Source organism: Pteropus vampyrus, unplaced genomic scaffold, assembly GCF_000151845.1.
Source record: "Pteropus vampyrus isolate Shadow unplaced genomic scaffold, Pvam_2.0 Scaffold504, whole genome shotgun sequence".
In the NCBI taxonomy this organism is placed as follows: Eukaryota; Metazoa; Chordata; class Mammalia; order Chiroptera; family Pteropodidae; genus Pteropus; species Pteropus vampyrus.
This window is the reverse complement of record NW_011889285.1, coordinates 87,319-97,483: the sequence shown is the minus strand read 5'-3', so window position 1 is coordinate 97,483 and position 10,165 is coordinate 87,319.

Sequence of the window (10,165 nt, the reverse complement as noted above, 5' to 3'; positions counted from 1 at the left end):
CGTATAAGAGGCAATGCTAGTGTTTGGATTCAGGTCAAACACTGAATTTACTGCTCATCATTCTTTGCTGCACTGCTGAGAAGCATTCAGTGGATTGGTCTGGGAAAGCAGGAGAACTCAGCTGTGGATAAAGGAAGCAGGACTCGAGAAGTTAATGACTATTACTCTGGAACAGAAGTCTCTTAGGGTTTGGACTTCAGGAAACTTTGACTCAGCAAACCCAAGGCCCCCATAGGGGCTTTGGGAGCTGGTGTGTAAGATGTGTCTATCAGAGGTTGCAGAGAGGGCAGGGCAAGGGCTTAGCTGCTAGCTATCAGGTCCCAGAAAGGCTATAGGTCTGTAGACTCAGATAGGTGGTCCGGTCAGGTTGGCGGCTCTGGGTGGAGCCCATGAGTTTCAGGGGAGATAGATTGTGAGTTCAGGGGTAAGCATGAGAAAGAGGAGAGAGACACAACATAGCAGCATTTTACATTCTACAATAATGTGAGACTCCCCATCAACTAGGGGGTAAATGCTATGACTTCTCTGAGTTCTCAGTCACGTCATTTATAAAATAAGGATAATAATTTCATCTATCTAATGGGGTTATTACAAGGATCAAAAGAAATACACAATGTCTGGATCAGTGACAGAAATTTAGGCCAGAACTTGGTCTTCCTAGGGACCAGAGGTCTCTAAGCAGATAGGTTCTAGAAGATAACGCCAACTACTCTTAAAAATGTAGAGATAGTCTCAAAGTCCAATATTTAATTTAGCAATGGCTTGACATGTGCAACAGAAGCCTCTTTTTCCCCTAGTAAGCCATCTTCCTAGGTACTGTGGTCCAAGGTCAGAGCTTAGCTTTAAGGGCTGAAACACCTGAAGACACAGGGCACAGCTGAAGGCAGCTGACAGCAACTTTGCAGTTTAAGAAAATCTCCATTTACCTGGAGGATGTACAACCCAAGAGGTTCACTGATAATCTGATTAAGAGCTGATCAGGAAACAGGATGATTGAGAGACAAAAGACCACAGAAAAGACACTTGAAAAAATAGACAGAATTTATGCTAGAGGGAAATAAAAAGTGGATCAGAATTAATACTTACTGAAATCTTTCTACATAGCAAGTGCCATTTTAGGGTATTTAAATAATCTCCTGTAATATGGTAGTTTGTGAAGTATATATTATTGAATATATTGTAACTCCGTGCTAATGATAAGTAATAATTCCTGAGAATTTAGGAGATAATTTAAGTTCATTATTTGAATTATTTTAGTTTATCCTCATACCAACCCTCAGAAGTAGATTAATATTTCTTACTTATGAGGATACCAAGGCACGGAAAATGTGAGAAAATTTCTTGAAGGTACATAGCTAATAAGTATCCAATTTCCAATCTGAACCCAGGTGGTCTGGGCTGTCCTACTGTCTACATTATACTGCCTTTCTTTAAGTGTGGGAAACTTGATGTTCAAAAGAGATGAAATAATTTGTCCAAGCTGACAGAGCTGGTAAGTAGTGAGGCTAGAGTGGAGGACCGTTTCTGCTGCTGCTGAAGACTGTGTACTTTCTATAACAAACACCAACACAGATATCCAATGTGGACCCAACAAATAAAAGGAGATATACCTGCTCTCTACTCCCCACTGTCACACCCTGGAGACTGGAGATCAGACTTTAAGCCACAAATGCAGACAGACTTCCTCAACATGGTTACATCTTCTTAGGAAAATTTGAAAGAGAATAAATAAATAAAAATTTGGAAACAAGTTCAGAATAAAGAAAGGGCTCTAGTTCAGATTATAGAGATTGTTAAATTATAGGTAGGTATCTGAAAACAGTGGAGGCCCATACCTGCCCAAATGACCTTAAACCCCTTGGCCAAACTGCAAATTTGGTTAAGAAAAAGAATGTTCATATATTATATTCTTCAGTTACCACTCAGGCCTAACCTACTGCCTCTCTCTTTACTCTGCAGTAAGTTGGAATCTCACTTCTCCAAAAACATATACATATCTGTCTATTTAAGTCTATGAGCCATTCTACCTAGTACCAAGCACTGAGGACACTAAACCATGGTAGCAGCAGTGCTATGGTGGAATTCAAAAAATGAGAAAGAAGTCTGCAAGCTCCCTGCATCTACCTTTGCACAGACTGACAGTAAGAGTCTTCCCAAACGTTACCAGTACAAGACTCTTCTCTATATGTTAACTTCTCCAAAATCATTTTGGGCTTCACACTGTCTTGTTCATCTGCAAGTGGAATGGAAGAGCTCAGCCTTAATCCTATAGAGGTTCCTATATCATCTGTATTGGGCAGAGCTGTCCTGCTTCCTCTTTCTAAAAGAATCAGCCATTGGTGTTTTTCCTTCTAAGCCAGAACTTAAGGTCTTACATTGCCTGGGGAGAAATTCAGTGGTCAAAGGAAGACCAGGAGAAGGGCACTATGACAGGGACAGAGAGGAAAGGCAAAGACAAGCGGGAGGGTCAGAGACAGGGAAGATAGACCAAAAATTGCAACATGATAGTCTGTTGTCTACATATCTCCCATAGAATTGTTTTTGGGAGGACTGAATAGTGTTTCAGAATAAACTGAATCTGCTGCCAACATTTAAAATCAAGAAATGCCAGGCACAAAAGCAAAAAAATTTCATGATCTCACTGTATGTGGAATCTAAACAAGTAGAATACATAGAAGCAGAGAGTAGGGAGGTAGCGGAAATAGGGAGGTGTTAGTCAAAGGACTCAAGGTGGCAGCTATGTAGGATGAGCACTTCTTGAGGTCTAATGTACAGCATGATGACTGTAGTTAATAATACAGCATTAAATGTTTTTCGCTAAGAGAGTAGATCTCAGGTGCTCTCATCACATACAAAAAAATGATAGCTCTGAGGAAAAGATATGTTAATTGGCTTGACCATAATAATCATTTCACTATGTGTGTGTGTATATATATATATACTAAATCATTATATCGTATACCTTAAATATATATATATATATATATATAATTTTTATTTAAAAATAAAAGAAAATAAGAGAAAAAGAAAAATACCTCAAAATATCTGTATTTCCAATAATTCTTTGAACGTTAAGATGTGACCCTAATAGTTATATGTTCATACTTATAACAATACATAACACTTAGTGAGCATATGCAGTGTCCCTATTTCTTCACTCAAGAAACTAAATTAATCCTAATAACAACTCTATGAACTAAGTCATATTATCATCCCCTATTTCAGAGACATGGAGACATTAAGCAACTTGCCCAAGGTAACACAGGAAGTAGGTGGTGTTGGGGGTCACAGAGCCCCACCCAATCCCCTAGGGCAACATCTGGTTAAAGCATTGATTGCCTTATTTTATTAGGATTGGGCTTGCATTTATTGCAGACCCTACCTGACACTTCATTCCTTTATGTGATTAGCCTGACCCCAAACGGCTTATGGAAATTCCACTATAGAAGAGAAGAAGAAGAGAGGATAGTGATGGGTAAAGTCTTCTCTGCTGATCATACATACCAGTGCGGTTTCTAAGACTAAATCACTGTCTCACTGTATTTTACCTAGGTCCATACACCTTGCCTGAGGGGAGATAGAGAACAGGTATTCTCCATCATTAAAAAAAAAAAAAAAAAAATCCATTTTCATTTCTCCAGGCCCAATTTACATTTCCTTAATTCTGTAAAATCTTTTGGTCCATTCTTTACTCCCTTAAAAGAACCTACACCTAGAGAGTCATATTTTTCCTTCCCATATATATCTCTGTTAAGTACGGAAGATATTGCATTATTGTATTAATTATGTAATATTGTATTAATTAACTATTGTTTTTAAATAGGACTCCCAGAAAACAAGATACATATCTTATTATTTATAATTCAAGCACTGAAATTAGTGTTGAGCACATAGCAGATACTCTGAAAACATTTACGGGATGACTGTACTTTCTATAAGCCCAACTCTCTTTATTCCCTCCAGCTTCCTCATCTCTGATTAAATAAGCTTCAATTTTCCATTAATTCATATTACATTTTTATCTAAGCCTCCACTGCCAGCCTTTTCATAACCCATGCCTTTTCATGAGTCAAGTTCAGGTTCTCTATCTTCTTGATCTGCATAAACTTCTAAGCCAGTATCTGGCCCCAGGATAGTCATGTTGAATCATGCTGAGTCATGCTGAGGCTTAAGGTGTGTGGCCAGATGTTTTCAGCCTTGAGAGATGACTGCTATCTGAGTTTCCAGCAGGTGGCTTACAGGACAGATGGCAAGAAAAGGAGAAGTTGACTGGAAGGCTATAACTTCACCCCAACCAGTATCATGAAGAGAAAAAGATCCCTGAGGCAGAATGTGACCTGTCCTAGAATATATTTCCTTCTGATTTAGAAGGTTATTTCTGGTTATCTCAATAGGTGACAAAAATTATCAATCATTGTTAATAAGATATTCATTTTGCAGGTTGTCTCACATACCTAGAAGCAAGAAAATAAAAATCTCTTGTCAGTACATGTGTATAGATCTTTATTTCATAAAATATATAGTCATTAATCTAATGCTATAAGAGTAATTTGAAGTATAGGACCTTCACTAGTGAGGTCCCTGATCCTTTCTCATGTACTGTATAACCCAGGCCAGAATCTTAGTTTCCTCTTGTGGCAAGATTGGATGGCTAAAAAATTTTTCTAGCTCTCACCTTTTTAAGAGTCCACATACTAAACACTCACTTTGCACAGAGTCCTGTAGATGTGGACTAAGATATAGGCATGAAAAAGGAAGGCATGAAAGAGAGGAAACAGGAAATCATTATTTGTCATTTTAGGCTATCCTCAGACATCCAAGTGATGAAGGGCCTGTGTTTAGAGGGCACGTGCTTACATGCTGGGTCAGATCTGCCCTGGGAGGCCACTTAGGAGCCCTTGATTTAAGGAGCTTCTTGTTGCTACAAATCTTAATGGGAAAATGTGGACAACTCTAAGAGTGATAGGGAAGAAATATTCCCTGAAGAGGACCAACAGAGTTTCCATGTGTTGATAACTGTCAAAGTATAAAAGGGATAAAAACCTGAGAGTGCCTGGGGAGAGAAAAACCAGGGGTTAAGGTACCAGTCAAGGCCTCCAAAAGAATGGTGTTGAAGTAGGCTTCTAGAGGAGATAATGGTGGCAAAAAGATGTTTCAGAAATGAGAAATGCCTCGAGGAATTATGCCTATATCTTAGTCCACATAGATTAGTTCAATTGACCCATGAGGAGTTTTTAGATGAAAATTTGATTTATTTATTACATTGCACTTCCTAAGGTCAGGAGCTGTGTTGGTTCTGGATGCTCAAGGCCCATTATAGGTCCTGATACATACTTAGCATAGATTTTAGTACTTGTTGGTGAATGAGTGACCTCTTGTCAATCTAGTTGGCTTTGATAGGAACACAGAGAGAAGATTTAGTGATGCTGTGTTAAAACTTTCTTCTTGATTCAAGTATAGGAATGGAGACAGGCTGCATAAAGCATGTCTAATACAAATAAGTGTAGACATTAAGAAAGGAAATCTACTTGAAGAATGTTTATAAAGGGAAGGGAACACAGAGAGTGGATTAAGTGTGTAATATCTGCAAGAGAGATTGGAATAGAAGCCATTTAAATCACAAATTAATGGGAAAAAAAGGACGGAAAAATTGGGCAGAAGATTGAAGTTATTAGTATAGTGTGGGTTGGGAGAGGTGCTTAAAAGAGTGATATTGTACCAAACTTGAAAATCTTGACTAAAGAACCAGAAATTATTTATTTCTTCATAGTACAAGTAAGGAGATATAACTGGATGGCTGAGGGCAAAGAGTTTAGAAGTCAGGTACTCTTGGTTTGTGTTTTTCTTGGCAAAATTAAAAAAATCATTTATATTTTACTATATATAAAATGAGAGTAGTAATTATACTAATGTTGTCCATGTGTTGTGGTAACTATGGTATATCACATATAAACCACTTAGAAGTGTCTGAAACATATCACATACTCGGGGAATGCTTACTATAATTATTGCTACTATTCTCATTGTTGGTCTGTGCCAGGAAATACACTGGGTACAAGAGGTCATAGAGAAATAGCACAGGACCAGAAATTCTGTGTATCCACCTATGGTGATCAAGTGAATTATGTGAATAGAATTAGTAGAAAGAGACTGCAGATGGATTCAGAAGCCTTGAGAAGACATTTTCATTCCATGACCAGATATTTTAATATTACCCTACAGGCAAAGAGTGAGGAGATGAGACTTAGAGATTTGAAGCTGAAGGATGAAATCTTATCTGTGGAAAAGAAAGGTAATTTGGGTAGCAAAATGAGATTTGAACAAGAGTCATACATTCATTCATTCAGCAAATATATACAGAACACTGCTCTATAATAGGCTGTGTGTTAGACTCTAGTATACTAATGTGAATAAATATAAATGAAGCACTGTCACTGAACTTGGGAAATTTGTATATTCTGGTGGGGGTAGTTAGTCAGATAAATAGATAATTTTTGCTGAAAATTAATAAATATTTAGATGGTTAAGTGGACATGGAAGTGAGTCATTTTACCATATTTATTGACCAAAGAAATAAATAAATGAGTGATGATCTGAAGTTAAGAAATGAAGTTAGGTAATTGCAGTCGTAGGTCTTAGAAATGATCAGTGTTCTGAATCAGAACCACAAGAAGGAAGGAAACACCAGTTAATAAAGGTTTGAGGTGGTCTTCTGTAGTTTAGGGAAAAATCGAATGAGAATATAGGCACTTGGGGTCCCAGTTGGAATTCAGTCTTAGGCAGAAAGTTCAGAGTTCATGGAAATTCAAGATTCAGAAACGAGAATATCCTGTGGACTGAGGATTCTCAGCCACGTGTGATGAGTATTTCTTACAGAAATTATTCCACCATTGTAGAATTCTGGTTTTAAAATTTATAAAGAAATTACTCAACCTGCATATAACTGAGACCCTAAAATTTATCCATTTTAAATTCATTTTGTATTTCCTAAGGAACTGGCAGCATTTTTGTGTTGTTTATATTTTATCTGTTTACTTGCTGGTGTATCCCCACACCCTTGGACAGTGGTTCAGAGCAGTTGAACAACAAATATTTGTTAAATGAATGACTGGTACAGAAGACATACTATTATGGAGGGACTCGGAAGGCCACAATCTAAAAGATAAGCCTTGGCCAATAGTGACAGAAGCTACATCTACAGTGTGAGGAAATACATTCCCAGTTTATTCTCTTAGCAAAAGATAGAGGTGAAAGAACGTTAAAAAAAAAGAGAGAGAGAGAAAAGAAAAAAGAAAAAAAAAAGAAATAGTTTTACTCCCTGCCTTTGCTCAGTGCCCAGTTTTTCATTTGCATGCCTCTTTTGATCAAAGTAGCTGAACCACTCGGTCAATGTTCTGTTTACTTCTAACCCTTCTGTCCTCTTAAGCATCTTACCTTTCTCAGTGCAGCCCAGACAATTAGGTAATCAAGGGCTCAAATCAGACATTCTATACAATTTACTAAGAGATTTTATTATAGATCATCAAAATTATCAGAGGAATGTGGCTTATAGAGGTGTCCACAGAGGTAAATTTTATTCAGAATATACACATGGAACTATAGTAAACCAAAAGAAAAAGACACTTTTTAGAGGCCTGAATAAAGGATGATTCCAAAGAGGAAGTGTTGGGAAAACATGTGTAATGGTTCCTGATTCTTTTCTGTTTAGAGAATGTTTCTTGGTGCTCTGGAGCTGGCTCACCATTTGAGCATTTGCCTGAAATTCCAATATGGCACTTTCATTGTACCGCTGAAATTTATCCTTCTTCCTCTAGGCCACCTCTCAGGAACCATTACACATTTAACTATTTAACAGTTCTCAAATGTTTGCTGAAATGAATTTTATCTTTCTTTTTACATTTTACACACAGAGTAATAATTCATCAGAGATGTTGAAACACTTCCCTATAGAACGAAGGTGGTCCTCTGGAGTGTAACTGGGTGTTTAGAGGAAGAGGGTGGGAGCTAGGCTCCTCTATCTAGCCCAGAGCCCTCAGCCTAAACACCCCAGGTCTTCACCCCACAGACTTCTTTCCTGTCTGATCATTCTATGACTGATCCCACAATTTTCTCTCCTTACAGAAAATGTGAGTTGCTTTTGTTAGTCATAGCTTATAAGCTTCTGATCAGCATCCAAGAGCTATTTCTTAATGTCACTTTGCTAAAGTTCTGATGTGTGAACAAACTCTAAAAATGATTTCTGGTTTTTCGAGCTATCCATCCACCCTCCCTACTTTAAAGCAAGAATTCTGAGGCATTAACTGGGATGAACACAGGCCTTGACAAAACTTAACATAAAGATTCTCATTGTCCAGCTTCAAAATCCCCACACTGACATATACTTACATTCAGAAATTAGCATGTCTGAGAGTGTACAAGTGCACACACATACATATTCCACAAATCCCACATCTTATCTGTTAGAACATCCTTTTGGCTTTACCTTAAAATTTTGTCTAGTGGCTGACCCCTTGCTACCATCTCCATTGCTACCACCCAGGTCTAAGCCACTAATACTCACTTAAACTATTACTGTAGACTTTTAAGTTGTCTTTCTGCTTCTACCTCTGCCTTCTGTAGTTTCTTTTTAAACAGCAGCCAAAGTCATCTTTTAAAAATGTAAATTATATATGATAACCTCTTTGTCTATACATCTATGTGTGTGTCTAAACATATATATTGTATATGTGTGTTTTTCTTACAATTCTGTGACATAGGTGTTATTATTATCCCACATTTTATAGATTAGCACTTCTATGATGACATCTCTTATTCTTTCCCTTACTTAATCTGCTTTTACATGGGTCTTATTTTTATTCTCTGAAAATTCTAAGCACCCTCCCACTTTATGATATTTATACTTGTAATTTTCTATACCTCAAACATTTAACCTCAGTTCTATATGAATTGGTTCTTCATCATTTATTGGTATCCTCTCAAGTGGTTCCCTTATAGTAAAGAAATCCCAGCCATGCTGTTAAAATTAACAATGCCTTTCTGCCCTTGTCCCCATTGCATGCTATCCCTCATTCCAATCAACTTTTCCTCCATAGCACTTAATATTATTTGGTATATACCATATATTTTACTTGCTTATTTACTATCAACTTCGTGAAAACAGGGTTTTTTTTGGTTTTGTTTTTTACTTTTGTATTCTTAGCACTTTTGCAGTGTTGAATGAATGAATGAATAGTCAAATACGCATACAACTGTAAGTACAAAGACATATATACACACATCCACTGCTACACACATACGAAGAAATCCATGGAGTAATACTGAGAGAGGTAGAGCCAGCTGGAACTAATAATTTTAATTATTTGATCACATAATAATTTTAATTATTTGATTACATTGAGTTCCAAGATATGGCCCTTTTGCTTTGTAGGTGGAGATTGGCTTTTGCAGATTTATTCTGGCCAAAATTGTAGGCACACAAGACTAAAATAGAAACCAGGGTACTTATTTATTAATTTACATTGAGATTTATAACCTGAATACTCATTTCTATGTGAACAATAAATTATTACTTTACATCAATCAAGAAAAAGTCAAGGGAAAAATCTGTATGGAGGCAGGTAGCTGAATGCAATCATGCCAAGTAATCAGCTTGCCAAGGGGGTCAGATATGGCTTATTCATCCATCTTCATAGGAAGAATAACCTCGGCCTGAACACAAGTGTTATGTGAGGTTCAAAACATCTCTAGACTACAGAGTAACCTTCCTTTTTTCTATCCTTTCCTTCTTGGCCAATTCTCTATGATCAACACACTTTTGCTTATATAACAGAACATTCCATAAAATTACAGTTAGGAGGTTCTGGCCTGAAAGTCATTTTGTCTCTTTCAGGTGACTTTGAGTTTCTTTTTTGTCACTAAATTGCTTTTCAATCTCAATTCAATTTATAGAGTGCAATTTATTCCCCTGGTTTCTTAGGCCTTGCACAGTTATATTTTGGCAATACTCACTTATTTATAAACACACATACACACACACACACACACACACACACACACACACACACACACCAGCATAATTATTAGGCAGTTAATCATTTAAGACCCTCATACACAAACCCACAATCTCTTAAATTTATCTACTTATTTAGGAACCAAGTCTTTGAAG